This window comes from Tamandua tetradactyla, chromosome 19 (assembly GCF_023851605.1).
Source record: "Tamandua tetradactyla isolate mTamTet1 chromosome 19, mTamTet1.pri, whole genome shotgun sequence".
In the NCBI taxonomy this organism is placed as follows: Eukaryota; Metazoa; Chordata; class Mammalia; order Pilosa; family Myrmecophagidae; genus Tamandua; species Tamandua tetradactyla.
The window spans coordinates 4,948,581-4,961,577 of NC_135345.1; the positions used below are offsets into that span (position 1 = coordinate 4,948,581).

The 12,997-nt window shown below is 43.6% G+C and overlaps 1 protein-coding gene across 12 annotated transcripts in view; it reads left to right on the forward strand.

Moving 5' to 3' along the window:
• AFAP1 (actin filament associated protein 1) overlaps positions 1-12,997 on the forward strand; it is a 198,263-nt gene that overhangs the window by 56,491 nt on the left and 128,775 nt on the right. The gene's annotated exons all lie outside the window — the stretch shown is intronic.

Here is a 12,997-nt window from a genome sequence, read left to right on the forward strand (position 1 = left end):
ATCATTTTTGGAAGTTAGAGATGGTCCGGTTTGTTCAGTGGGGCTAAGTGTAAAAGTCTGGAAAGTTAATATGCTCAGCATCTGGGCATCTGCTGCTTCCGTTTTATCTACTAAAGTTATCATTTCAGATTACTTAATTAGGTTGGGCTTTTCATTGGAGTGAAATGATGGCTGGAGAGACGCGTGTAATTGAGCTGGAAGCGTGAAAAGAAGGAGCTGAGCAGGCAGTGCCTCTCCTCTCAGCTGCTGAGGACATGGTGCCTTACAGCTGGCAGCTTTCTGAGGATTCTGGAGTGCCCCGTTCCCTAGCCTTCCTTTCTCCCCTTCCCCCCTAGTGCCTTGGGGAGTACAGAGATCTGTGAACAACTTTCCCAATTGGGAATCTCTTCCTGCTTTCTCCTCTGTGGAGCCTTCCCAGTCCCCACGAGACTGTCACTGCAGGCGTCTGCAGAGCTCAGCTTTGTGAGGGCCAGCTGGTGGCCAGCATATGCTGGAGAGGTGTCCCTCCTCTGTGCCGGCAGACCTTGGCCTTTTGTTTTGTTTTAAATGTTTTTCTGTGGTAAAATACAGCACACATTCAAAGCAAAGAAAGGAGAAAGCAGCAATCTTCAAAGCACACCCCAGCAGGAAGCCACAGAACAGATCTGAGAGTCTGTCACAGGCCACAGTTCCGCATCTCACATCCTTCCCTCTAGCTGCTCCAAAACGCTGGAGGCTGGAAGGAGTGTTAACATAGTGGTTCAGCAGCCACACTCATCTGTCAGCCCCCGGTCTGTCTGTTACACCCCCTCCTTCTCCCCAGTCCACAGGGATCCCTGGGCAGCAAATGTTCCGACTTTCCCAGGCCAAGAAGGGGTGTCCGCACCAAAGGACAGAGCGATGAAAGTAATGGATAGTCTTGGAGAGGCTGGCCCCTCTGAGCTTCAGGACCTGTCCTTCCCAGGAACCCTCTGGGGATTATGGGCTCCAGGAAGGCAGGCCTAGTGCATGAAACCTTTCCAGAGTCCCAGCTCGAGCCCAGGGTATTCCGAGAGCTGACAGGGGTGGTGCTGGTTGGGATCCAGCAAACCACGGCAGTCAGCACCGTCTGACTGAAGCTTGTGGGGAGCAGCCTCCAGAACTGCCTCCTGATGCCAACTGGTCCCTCTTAGCCACTGATGCCTCATTTTATTACACCTGTTTTTCCCCATCTGATCAGGAAGGTGTTGTCAGTCCCACGGTGCCAGGGACAGGAGTCACGATGTCAGGAAGACTTTCACCCCCGAGTGTCAAGTCCCACAGCGGGGAAGGTCAGGATTCTCCTTGTGGAGTTGGGCCTAGAGAGAGAGCCACCACCAAGCAACAAAGAGGCTTCCTGAAAGCAACTCCTAGGCCTGGTTATAGGCAGTTTCATAAGGGCAAACCTCAAAATCCAGGGCTTGGCCTATCTTTTTGGGAGTCCCCAAAGTTTGAGAGGGTACCAGGGGTTTCCCAGATTGGTAGAATTTAATAGTTCCATATGTATACATATATATATATAAATATGTATGTATGTATGTATTTTTTTTTCCCCTTCAGATCCTCCAGCAACTCTATCAATACTTTTTAATTATCAGCCCACCGTACTGTGAGTATCTGGGTATTCCATTAGGCTGTGCAGAATTACAAAGCCTTGTTCCTGTCCTGGACTCCGGGCGTTTGTGTTGTTTGATGAGCTCTCAGACAGGTTGGTTTTGATTGTGAATCACAGAAAGTTTAGGTTCTAGATGTGGTAAACCTCTCTGCCTTTGGTCTCAGACGGTAGGTGAAGGTCTGGAGTAAATGCATGACCACCTGTCACCCTGTGTTCTGATTTACCTTAGTCCCCACCAGATTGGTTTCGTTTTTATCTCTAATTGGGCCTGATCTCTTTTTGGGTTACTTTAACTGTTACCGCATGTAGCTGTGCTAACTTTCAGGCTGCAGCTCCATTTCTGGGTCTTAGGTGTCAGAGTTACTCAGAATTCCAGGGAAATTCCAACTGATACTCATAGAGCTCAGCTCTCAGAATCTAGAAATACATTGACAGCCTCAGACCCAATGTGGCTGCTCTAAGGGCTCACACTCTAGGCTCCAGTTTTCTTGTAAGTATTTTCTGAAAGAGATCTTAGCATGTCAGCTCTTTTGTTTCTGGCTTATTTTGCACAACACATTGTCTCCAGGGTTAAACCAATTCGCAGTGTGCCCCTTGACATCCTTTTTGTAGCTGCACCACATTCCATCATATAAATGTGTCACCCTTCGCGGTTCTGCTGCTCAGTCATCATAGCCTTCAGCTCCCTCCATCTGCTGGGCATCGTTGATAAAGTCCAAATAAACAGACCACATCTTTGCAGGATGCTTACTTGGTTGCACAGTTCCTCTCAGTTGTAGACACTTTTCACTGGTCCCCAGTGAGAAAACCCCTCCGTGTTCTGCGCCATGCTCCCTTATTTAGAGACATGCCAGAGCCACCTCCTTGCCCTGCCTTCTCATGTCAGCTCTGCTTACACACAAAGAGTGTAGTTTCAGCAACCAGACTTGTTTTCGTCCCTTCTTGCCAGTAACTAGACTGGGGTCCTTGGAAGTCACCTTTCTGCACTGGGCTTCTGTGTGTCTGCATTTATAAAGCCACAGGATTAGATGTCTTTATCTTTCTAAGGCTTTCCTCCATTGTCACGTGAGAACCCAGTCACTAGGCCCGGCTGCAGAGAGGGGGTGTGTCCGCCTCTCCCTTCCTATGTGGGAGATGCACCACCGGAGGTAAGGGAGGGACCGCTTGGGGCTGGCTCTGGAAGCGTTTGCCCCCTGGAGTCCTGCCCTACCGCTCCCTGCTGCCCCCCAAGACTGCCCGGCCCCCCTGCTGTCCAGGCAGCGCCCTGAAGGGTCTGCGTAGTGTTCTCCAGCAGCCAGAACCACCTTCTGAGCAGGCCCACTGGGGGCTCTCGCTGCCTCCGCAGTCTTTTTAGCTATGGACTGAGACAGACGGACCTCCGACCACTGGTACTTCATCTCCCTCAGCACAGAGGAGAATACGGCCTTTTCTAAACATAAAAAATTCAGTCTTCATCTCCTTTGTTTTGATTCCTTCCCTTTAATGAGAAGAAACACCCGTTCGTGAGACCCTGACCTGACCCAGCTTGATGGCTGCAGAGAACGCAGTTCAGCGGGCCTTTCTGTGACTTGATGGAAAAGAGCAAGAGTAACGCAGGGGCCGGGGCCTTCCTGGGGCTGTTGGCCCTCCCTGCTGGTGCTGTTTGCTTCGGAGCCCGCTTACCTAGATCACGCGTCATCAGATAAAACACACAGAGGTTTCCTGTCTAATGTGACCTCTCCTGGACAAGTCAGGTTTTCTTTTCTGCCTTTAAACTTTGTCTCCAACCTGCGTCTCTTGAACCCACGGACTCCCAGCCCAGGCAGGCCCACTGCGGACCTTTCCGCGGGTAGTTATTCGTTCTAGCTGCACAAGCCGGAAGAGCTCATCCTCGCCCCCAAATCCCCCCACCTCCCTTCCCACCTAGACTGAGAGAACCTGGCAGCTTCCTGTCACTGCACATGCGTCTCGTCTGGTGTGGCCTTCCCTCCCCAGGAGGCGGGCCTGGTGATGGTATGCAGTGTGGGAGCTGAGCTGCAGCCTAGGCTCCAGGTAGGTGAGCCAGGTGGGAGGCTGAGAGCCTTAAGGCAGAATGAATCGGGGCCTGCATCTATGGCCTTCACATTTCTGAGTGTGATGTAATGTGGAGAATTTCAGAAATGTATAACCTGTGGCCCCAGCTTCTAGGGAGAGTATAAAGAGAAAGAGAGGATGGTCTTTTCAAACTGGGTTCAGCCAGGGCTGCATGTTATGCAGCAGCCTCTCGTCTCTCACCCTCCTGCACGTTGAGTTCAGAAAAGCAAATGGAAATTATTTGTAACATTGTATCTAAATCTGAGAGTAGTTTATGTGGATACATTCTCAGAAAATCAAATGCTTTTCCCTTTCAGTTATCATTATGGTTGCACTTTTCTTTATGTAAATTTTCCCCTACAGGAAGTTATTTCTGGGAGAGTCCTAAGACCTAAAACAATAAAACAAACAAAAAGCCAAACTAGCTTCTTCCATGTACAGTAATTGGAATGTAATTGATGTACAGTGAACGTCACGTACTTAAGGTGCATGGTTTGGTGTTTTGGCATAGGTATCAGCTTGTGAAGCCATCAGCACAATTAAGATAGTGACCATGTCCACAGCTCCCCACCCCCAAGCTCCTCCTGTCCCTTGGGAACCCCTCCTCCCGGCACCCTCTGTCCTCGCTTGGCTCCGCTTGTCCCCACACAGCCACTGCTCTGCTTTCTGTCACTGTGGATTTGCTTGCCTTTTCTAGAATTTAATATAAATGAAATAATTTGGTGTATAGTCTTTTTTGTCTGTTTCTTGTACTCAGCCTGATCATTTTGAGATGCATCCACGTTGTCGCATGTGTCAGGAGGTCATCCCTCTGTTGCTGCGTCATTCACAGCAGTGAGACGGCTGCGTCCTGTCATTAGGGTGTGTTTATGATTTTAAGAAAGTGCCAAACTGTTTGGCAAAGTAGTTTTATTTTTGACGTTCAGCCAGCAGGGAATCAGAGTTCCATTTCCTTCCATCCAGGTCGGTTTAACGTGCGGTCAGTCTTTGTGTTACAGCCCGGTGGGCACACTGGGTGTCTCCTGGTGGTTCTAATGTGCGTTTCTTTAATGGCAAATGATGACGAGCATCTTTGTGCCTATTTGTCGGTTGTACAGCTGTTTGGTGAAGTTGCCTGTTCACCTCTTTTGCCCATTTTCTTATTGGGTTATTTGTCTATTACTGATTTGTATGAGTTTTCTTTTTCGAAATGTATTTTAAATACAGGTCCTCAGTAGGATATACATTGCTTTGGTAATATTTCTCCCAGCCTATGACTTGCCATTTCAATTTTGTAACAATGTCTTTTGAAGAAGTCATATTTATTGAGGTTTTTTTTTTAAAATAAGTTTTGCTTTTTGTGCCCTATTTAAGAAAATATTGCCAACGTCTAGACAAATTTTCTTCTATGTTTGCTTCTAGAAGTTTTGTACTTTTACCTTTTACCTTTAGGTCCATGATACAATTGAGTTTTTGTATTTGGTGTGAGGTAAGGCTGAGTTTCCTTTTTTTTTTTTTTAATATTTTTTAAAAAAATAACAACTATTCCATTGTTCCAGTACCATTTTTTGAAAAGGTTATCTGTCTTCTTCCCATTGAATTGCCTTGGCACCTCTGTTGAAAATCAGTGGGCCGTGCATGTGGGTGTATTTCATGGGTTTGGCAAACTTTTTCTTAAAGGTCCAGATGGTGAATATTTTAGGGAGCCATATGGGACCTCTGTTGCAACTTTTCATTTCAGCTGCTGTTCTTCGAAAGCAGCCGCAGACAGTATTTAAATGAATGGCTGTGGCTGTGTTTCCGTAAAACTTGACGAAAATAAACCACCGGAGATGGCGGACACTGAATACAATTAGTAGCACTGAGATGTATATCTAAATATGATTAAAAGTAAAAATGTTAGATTTTAATATGGTGCCAGAATCAAAGTTAAAAAAATTCGATGGAACTGTGCAACACAATCAGTGACTCCCAAGTTAAACCATGAACTAAAATAATTAATAGTAAATTATAAAAATCTGCTTTCATCAATTGTAGCGAATGTCCCACACCCATGCAGGGTGTTAATAATAGGGTGGTGTGTGGGAATCCTGTATTTTATGCATGACTGTTTTGCAGATCTTCAACTTTTTAATTAAATAAAACACACAATTTCTCTGATAAAAGCGTTGAGCTTTTTCCATGTTCAGTTGTACATAGTTTCAGAAAGTTCTGTCAAAATTAGTCCCACAGGAGTCATGTCACTGAGTAATCTCCTTTGTTAGAAGTTCTGACTCCTATATTTTTGCTGAATTTCCATGCTGTGATATTCTAAAGTCTTTAGAAATATAAGAATATACATGACCTACCTGTTTTGAAATCCACTGCCCTAGAAAGCGCTTCATGGCTAATGTGATTTTCTTTGCCAGCTTGAATTACACTTTGAGCCACAATGAAAAAGCAGCCATGATTCAGTTCCCTTTTGTCAAAACCCCTGGCATCTCCTGTGAAGAATGGATCCTCAAATCCACTTGACTACCTGTAAAGAAAAAAAATCGGTCACTGACCCTTCATCTATTTCTGGCTCTCTTATTCCAGTCTTAGTCAATTTCACACTGTCTTGACTATTGTAGATTTATAATAGGCTTTGAAATTAGATATTGTAAATCTTTTTTTCCCCCAAAGTTGTCTTGGCTATCCCAGGTCCTTTGCATTTTCATATTAGCTTTGAATCAGCTTATCAGTGTCTAAAAATAAAGTTTGCTTAAGATTAATTGTACTTATACTTAATACTGATTTTTAAAAAATTTATAAATGGAAGTGGTATATCTCTCCATTTATTTAGGTCTTCTTTAATTTGTCTCAGCAATATTTTGTAGTTTTCTGTGTATAGAACTTGCTCATATCTTGTCATATCTATCCTGAAAGACTTTATATTTTTGATGCAACTATAAATGGAATTTTAAAAATTCAATTTCTGATTGTTCACCACAAGTCTATATAGAAATACTACTGATGCTTTAAATTGACCTCGTGTCCTACAACCTTGTGAAAATCACTAGTTCTAAGAACTTTTTAAATATAAATGATCATGCATTTGTGAAAAAGGACAGTTTTGCTTGTTCCTTTCCAATATGAATGCCTTTTCTTTTTCTTGCCTTAGCACGTTGGCTAGAACTTGTAGTACCATGTGGAGTGGAAGTGGGGAAGAAAGACTTGCTTGCATTGTTCTCAATCCTAGGGTGAAAGTATTCCACCTTTTTAGCATTAAATTTGATGAAAGGGTTGCAGGCCTTTAGTTTTATTGCAGATGCCCTTTATTAGGTTAGAGGCATTTCCCTTTTCTCATTTGCCAAGAAGTTTCTTTTCTAGTTATGAGTCAAAGGCTGTTTCTGCCTTTTTGAAATGGCCGTGATGTCTTTTCTTAGACAGTCTACTGCTCTGGTGAGTTCTGTTTATTGATCTTCTAATGTTAAACCAACCTCACACTCCTGGGGGGATCCCCATTTGGCCATAATGCATTATCCTCTTTGAATATTGTTCAATTTAATTTGCTAAAAATTTTGTTAATTTTGTATCTGTGTTCATGAGGAACAGTCATCTGTTTTGGTTCCTTGCAATATATTTTTCTGAGTAATGTTGGCCACTCTCTTTAATTTTCTGCAGGACTTTGTATAGAATCAGTATTTTTTTCTTCCTTAAATGTTTGGTAGAAGTCACTAGAAGCCAGCCAGGTATAGAGTTTTCCTTATATAGAGACCTTCAGATTATCTATTTCTTCTTTTTTTAAAAATTTTTTATTATGTATTTATTTTTATTTTTTACATGGGCAGGCACCAGGAATCGAACCCTGGTCCTCTGGCATGGCAGGCAAGCATTCTTGCCTGCTGAGCCACTGTGGCCCGCCCATCTATTTCTTCTTGAGATGAGCTTTGCTAATTTGTGTCTGTGAGAAACTTATCTGTTTCATCTAAGTTATTGAATTCATGGGCATAAAATTATTCATACTATTCTGTCATGATCCTTTAAATGTCACTTGCCTGTATCCTCACATCCCCATCTCATTCCTGATTCTGGTAAGAGAAGGGGTGCAGGAATTTATTGGTAAATAGCCTCTCAACCCCACTTATTCAGAGTAGTTGGGAATTGGTTACTGTTTATTATAGGAGTAGAGAGAGAATGGTGGTGGTTCTAGTTTGCTAGCTGCCGGAATGCAACACACCAGAGACAGATTGGCTTTTAATAAAAGGGGATTTATTTTGTTGGTTCTTCATAGGAAAGACAGATAACTTTCCACTGAGGTTCTTTCTTACGTGGAAGGCACAGGATGGTCTCTGCTGGTCTTCTCTCCAGGCCCCTGGGTTCCAACAACTTTCCCCGGGGTGACTTCTTTCTGCATCTCCAAAGGCCTGGGCTGAGCTCCAAGTGCTGTGATGAGGAATGCCGAGCTGCTTAGCTGTGCTACCTTGCCATCTCTCATTTAAGCACCAGCCAATTAAGTCAAACGTCACTCATTGCAGCAGACACGCCTCCTAGCCGACTGCAGATGTAATTAGCAACAGATGAGGTTCACGTACCGTTGGCTTATGTCCACAGCAACAAGACTAGGTGTGCTCACCCAGCCAAGTTGACAACTGAATCTAACTAACACAGTGGTTAAGAGAATTTGTAAATGGAAACACACTTTGGTGCATTAAGGTAAATTATAATCTAGATTCTTTGTGTATAGCAAATAATTCTGAAATAAATGGCCACAATTTCATTTTTGAAAATCTGAGTTCTCTTGTATCAGATTTAGTCAAAGCCAGGTTTTCCCCAAATTAATAATTGTATTTTTGGGGGACAAAAACAGATAGTATCACATTTAAGTAACTTTTATATAGTGCTGAGCCAAAGGCATGACAAAATATTACTTTGTATCTAAGACAATACTGAACTGTTTTGTCTGCGGGCAGATCTTCTGTATGCTGCCAGGTGAGTTTGCAGGACTGACAGCAGTGATGCTTAAAACATACATTAAAAGATGACTTGAAGCCTCATAAATGCTCATTACAAATGGTTACATCCTATGTTATTTTTGGTTTAATTGGTTTTGTTTTTGTTTTGAACAGAGCTTACAGCACAATGTAGGAGGTTTTGCTCCAGGTTTTAAAATTTCTTTTAACTTGACTGATCTGTAAGAGTGAAAAAATCAGAGATTTTTTCTTTTAAATCAGGCATATAAATTGTTGGCCAGATGCTTTCTTATAGCCTTCATCATAATTTTCTGTTTTTATTTGCTCACATGCTATTTGTTCTTTCTAATTTGAATGTAAGGGCTGTTCTAGTTTGCTAGGTGCTGGAATGCAATATACCAGAAATGGAATGGCCTTTTAAAAAAGGGAATTTAATAAGATGCAGATTCACAGTTCTAAGGCCACGAAAATGTCCTACTAAAGCAAGGCTGAAGAAATATCCAGTCTAAGACATGTAGGGAAAGATACCTTGGTTCCAGATGGCCGATGAAGTCCAGGGTTTCCCTCTCCACTGGAGGGCACATGGTGAACCTGGCAACATCTGCTAGCGTTCGCTCCAGGCTTCTTGTTTCGTGAAGCTGTCCTGGTGGCATTTTCCTTCTTCATCTCCAAAAGTCTCTGGCTGTGCAGGCTCTGTCATTCTTTCTAAAATGGTTCCTTCTTAAAGGGCTCCAGCAAGCAACCCCACCTTGAATGGGTGAAGACTCATCTCCATGGAAACCATCTAATTAGAAGTTACCACCCACAATTGAGTGGGTCACATCTCCATGGATAATTTAAAAACTCCCACCCAACAATACTGAATGAGGATTAAAGCACACGGCTTTTCTGGGGTCCACAAATTCACACCAGCACAGGGGTCATATTTGCTTTCCTTATCACTGACATGGCTCACTTAGCTATTGCCTGGCTCTGAGTAGATGTTTAAACATTTGTGCAACAAGTTGTGTTTTTGTAGCAAATGTTTAAAATATCCTTATAATAAATAGTATGCGTTGCATTTTCCTTTCCCATCTTCCTGTCACTATGATTCTTCATATTTTCTTGACTGGGCATCAGCTGATCTCACGTAAACCAGAAAGGCACTTTCAAAGTGGAAACCCACTCATGCAGCTCTTTCTAAAAACCTTTTGCGACTCTCCCTTTCATAGGATAATGGCTCTGTGAATCCAAAGGTTTTTTGCTGCTCTAGATTGTGAACCCTTGGATTTCAGGGACTGTATGTTGTTACATTTTAAGGGGGTGTCTTGACCATAGTAGGTGTTCAACAACTTATTATTGGATTCACTGAATTGGTATAAATGGGCTGGAGATGCTATGCTCGCAGTATCCTATTTAAAACTTTTGTGTGCTTCTAGTTTGGTTTATGTCATGCAGCTCTGCCAGCTAATAATCTTTTCCGAACAGCCATAGGCATCGGGCTTCAGGAATCAAGAAATCCGATTTCTCTGGCATTGTCGGGTTATATCTATTACTATGATTCATTATAAAACCCCAAATTACCCAAATCTAGGTTTTGCCTTTTGCTTTCTATGAAGCAATATTTTCTATTAGGGCTTGAATCGTGCATCCATGTATTACTCTGACTTTCAAGAATCATGACAATTTCCTGAAAAGCCATGTTCTGTGGATTTTTACCCCATATCCTTTGGGGAGTTCTTGTTGGCTCTATAAAATCCAGAAAGGAAGAGTTTAAGAATTCGGATAGGCCTGTGTGCACACACCCTTTTAGAAGGGCGGGCTTTCCCTATGGGGTACTGATAAGTCTTTTAAAAACTCAGCTTTCAGGATCAGGAACTGACCAGAGATTGTCTCTGTGTCTTCAGACCGTGGAGAGTGGTGAATAGAAGCGTTTGCTTTCCCTTTTCAGATTTACATTCAACTGGCACTAACTGAGCAACCCAGAAGTCAGAGGCTTTGATTTGCATGCATCTTCTTGGATCTTCACAGCTGTACTGCGTGAATACAGGATTAGTATTCCTGGACTGTATAGGTGAGGGGCCCAGAACTCACATAAGCTCAGGGACTTTACCCACTGCCATCCGTCTGGTGGACAGTGGGACTGGGATTTGACACTGCCAATCTGGATTTTGAAGGAAGTTGGGCTGGATTCTGTTGCCTAGGGAACCTTTCCAACCAGTGTGCAAAGCTGTGTGCTGCTTTTTCTGAGATTTCTTAGATGGACCTTACGCAGCCCACTTGGATGACTTGCAAAAGCTGATGGAAATATCCAGAAGGGTCTGCATGAGGAGTCTCTGCTGTAACCCTATAAGGGAAAATATGCAAGAGCCTGCTGGAATCCCAGCTTCGCCTCGCTGCTGCATCCGCTCTGCATCACTGAAGTGCTTTCCTAGACGCCTTCTAAGTGTGCCTCTGCCCTGACTGATGAGAAAACACACTCGTCAGAGTGACTTCTCTCTCCTCTTTGGGGCTGTGCACTGTGACAGGAGATGTAGATGCTAACTAGGAGAACATTCCATGGGGTTTTCCTCTGCAACTTTCTCATTGGAACAGAACCTGGGAATAGTTTATTTGTGGAGAGCCAGAATCAAATGAGTGAATTAATTCACCAAGTATGTGATGAGGGTAGTTGTGCCCTGGCTTCCGTGTCAGGCCTTGTGCAAGCCATTCCAGGTACAGGGAGAAGGAAGGCGGCAGCCCTGCCTGCGATGGCTCACTGACCATGGGGGAGGGACAAGACCGCCCGTAGTTGCAGCATGCCGTGAGGAAGAGATCAAGGTGAGCTGGGAGGAGCCCCAGCAGTGCCGATGCCCCGAGCGGAGCCTGGAAGGAGGTCGTGGTGGTGGGGCGTCACGTTGGGTTGAGGCAGGGGTGCGTGGGGTTGTAGCATCCCGGGGGAGAGGGCAGCAGCGTGCACAGAGGCCCATGGGCAAAAGCTGGCTGCTCAGAGAAGCTGACTTGGGACACACAGCCAGGAGCGAGAGAGATGGTGCTGGAAGAATAAGCAGGTTTAGTTTAGTTAGGATTTCGACATACGCTCAGGAGAGGGCATGGTAGAGAGGAATGTGGGGCGCAGTGGAAGCTTTCAGGAAAGCGGGCTGACCTTGGGGCCAGCTGTGCTCAGAAGCTGTTTCTCCATTGGCACCTCAAAGCTAGTACAGGGCCCCAGGTGTCCTGCCCTTGTTTGAGAAAGGGTCTGCTCATGGCCTCAGCCCCTGCTGGAGTCAACGTGAAGAGCAGATAAGTGGCAGGCCGACAATGTCTCACTACTCCTCAGAAGTTTATGGGCTGCGTTGCCAGGATGAATTATCACACTAGGCAGAAGGGGGCCGGTGGAGTCCGTAATTCAGTCCTTATTCATATAAATAAAAGTCCTGCTTTTATTTTCATAGTCTAATTCGGCAAGGTTTTCCTTTCCGCATGTGGAATTTGAGGCATAGTTAGAAAATCTTTCTCCACGCCCGGGTTATGATGGTATTCACCACTTCTTCTAGGACTGGAATGGTTTCATTTCTTGTGTTTATTTTCAGCATCTTCAGGGCTGCTTCTGGTGTAGGATGTGAGATAAATATTCACCTTTCCTTCCCCAGTGGTTACCAGGTGTCTAGTCCCATGCCTGAGAAGTCCATCTTCTCCCCATTGATTTGCGATGTCTGCTGGATCACATGCTGTGCCTGTATTTGGGTCTAGTTCTGAACCTTCTCTTCTGTTCTGTTGACCCAACTGGGAATTTATGTGCTAGTTCCACAACATTTTGATACAGAACCTTATATTATATTCTAATAAGGGTGGGGCTATTCCCAAGTCATTATTCTTAGACGTCTTACATCCTTCTTTTTCATATGAACCCATTTATGCCCAGAAATAAAACAGAGCAATACTTGGTGTATTTGGTGAGATTGCATTAGACTTATTTGTTAACTTGAAGGGAAATTGTCGTCTCTATGATGTTGCATTGCCCTCTCCGAAAACAAGGGGTACCTTTCCATTCGTTTAGGCCCCACTTCTTTGCCCTTCAGGAGGGTTAAGTTTTGTACATTTCTTGCTACATTATTTTTAAGTATTTTACTTTTTTGGTGCTTTTATAGGTAGATCTCTTTCATTATGTATCTTCCATTTATTGTTTGATATAAAATTAATATGCAAAAAGCAATAATTTTCATATATTCTGCTTCTTTATAATTTTAAAAATTATTTGTTTTGTCATTGATTCTTGGGTTTTCTGGGTAAACTACATCAGTTGCAAATAGAGTTAATTCTGCTTTTCTTTCCCATTCTTAAGTTTCTTATTGTTTTCTCATGTTGGCTAAAATGTCCAAAACAATGTTAAAAGTTATAGAGGAAACCAGCCTCCTTTGCTTGTCTTGGCCTTAGAGGGAATATGCCTAGTGTTTCCTCA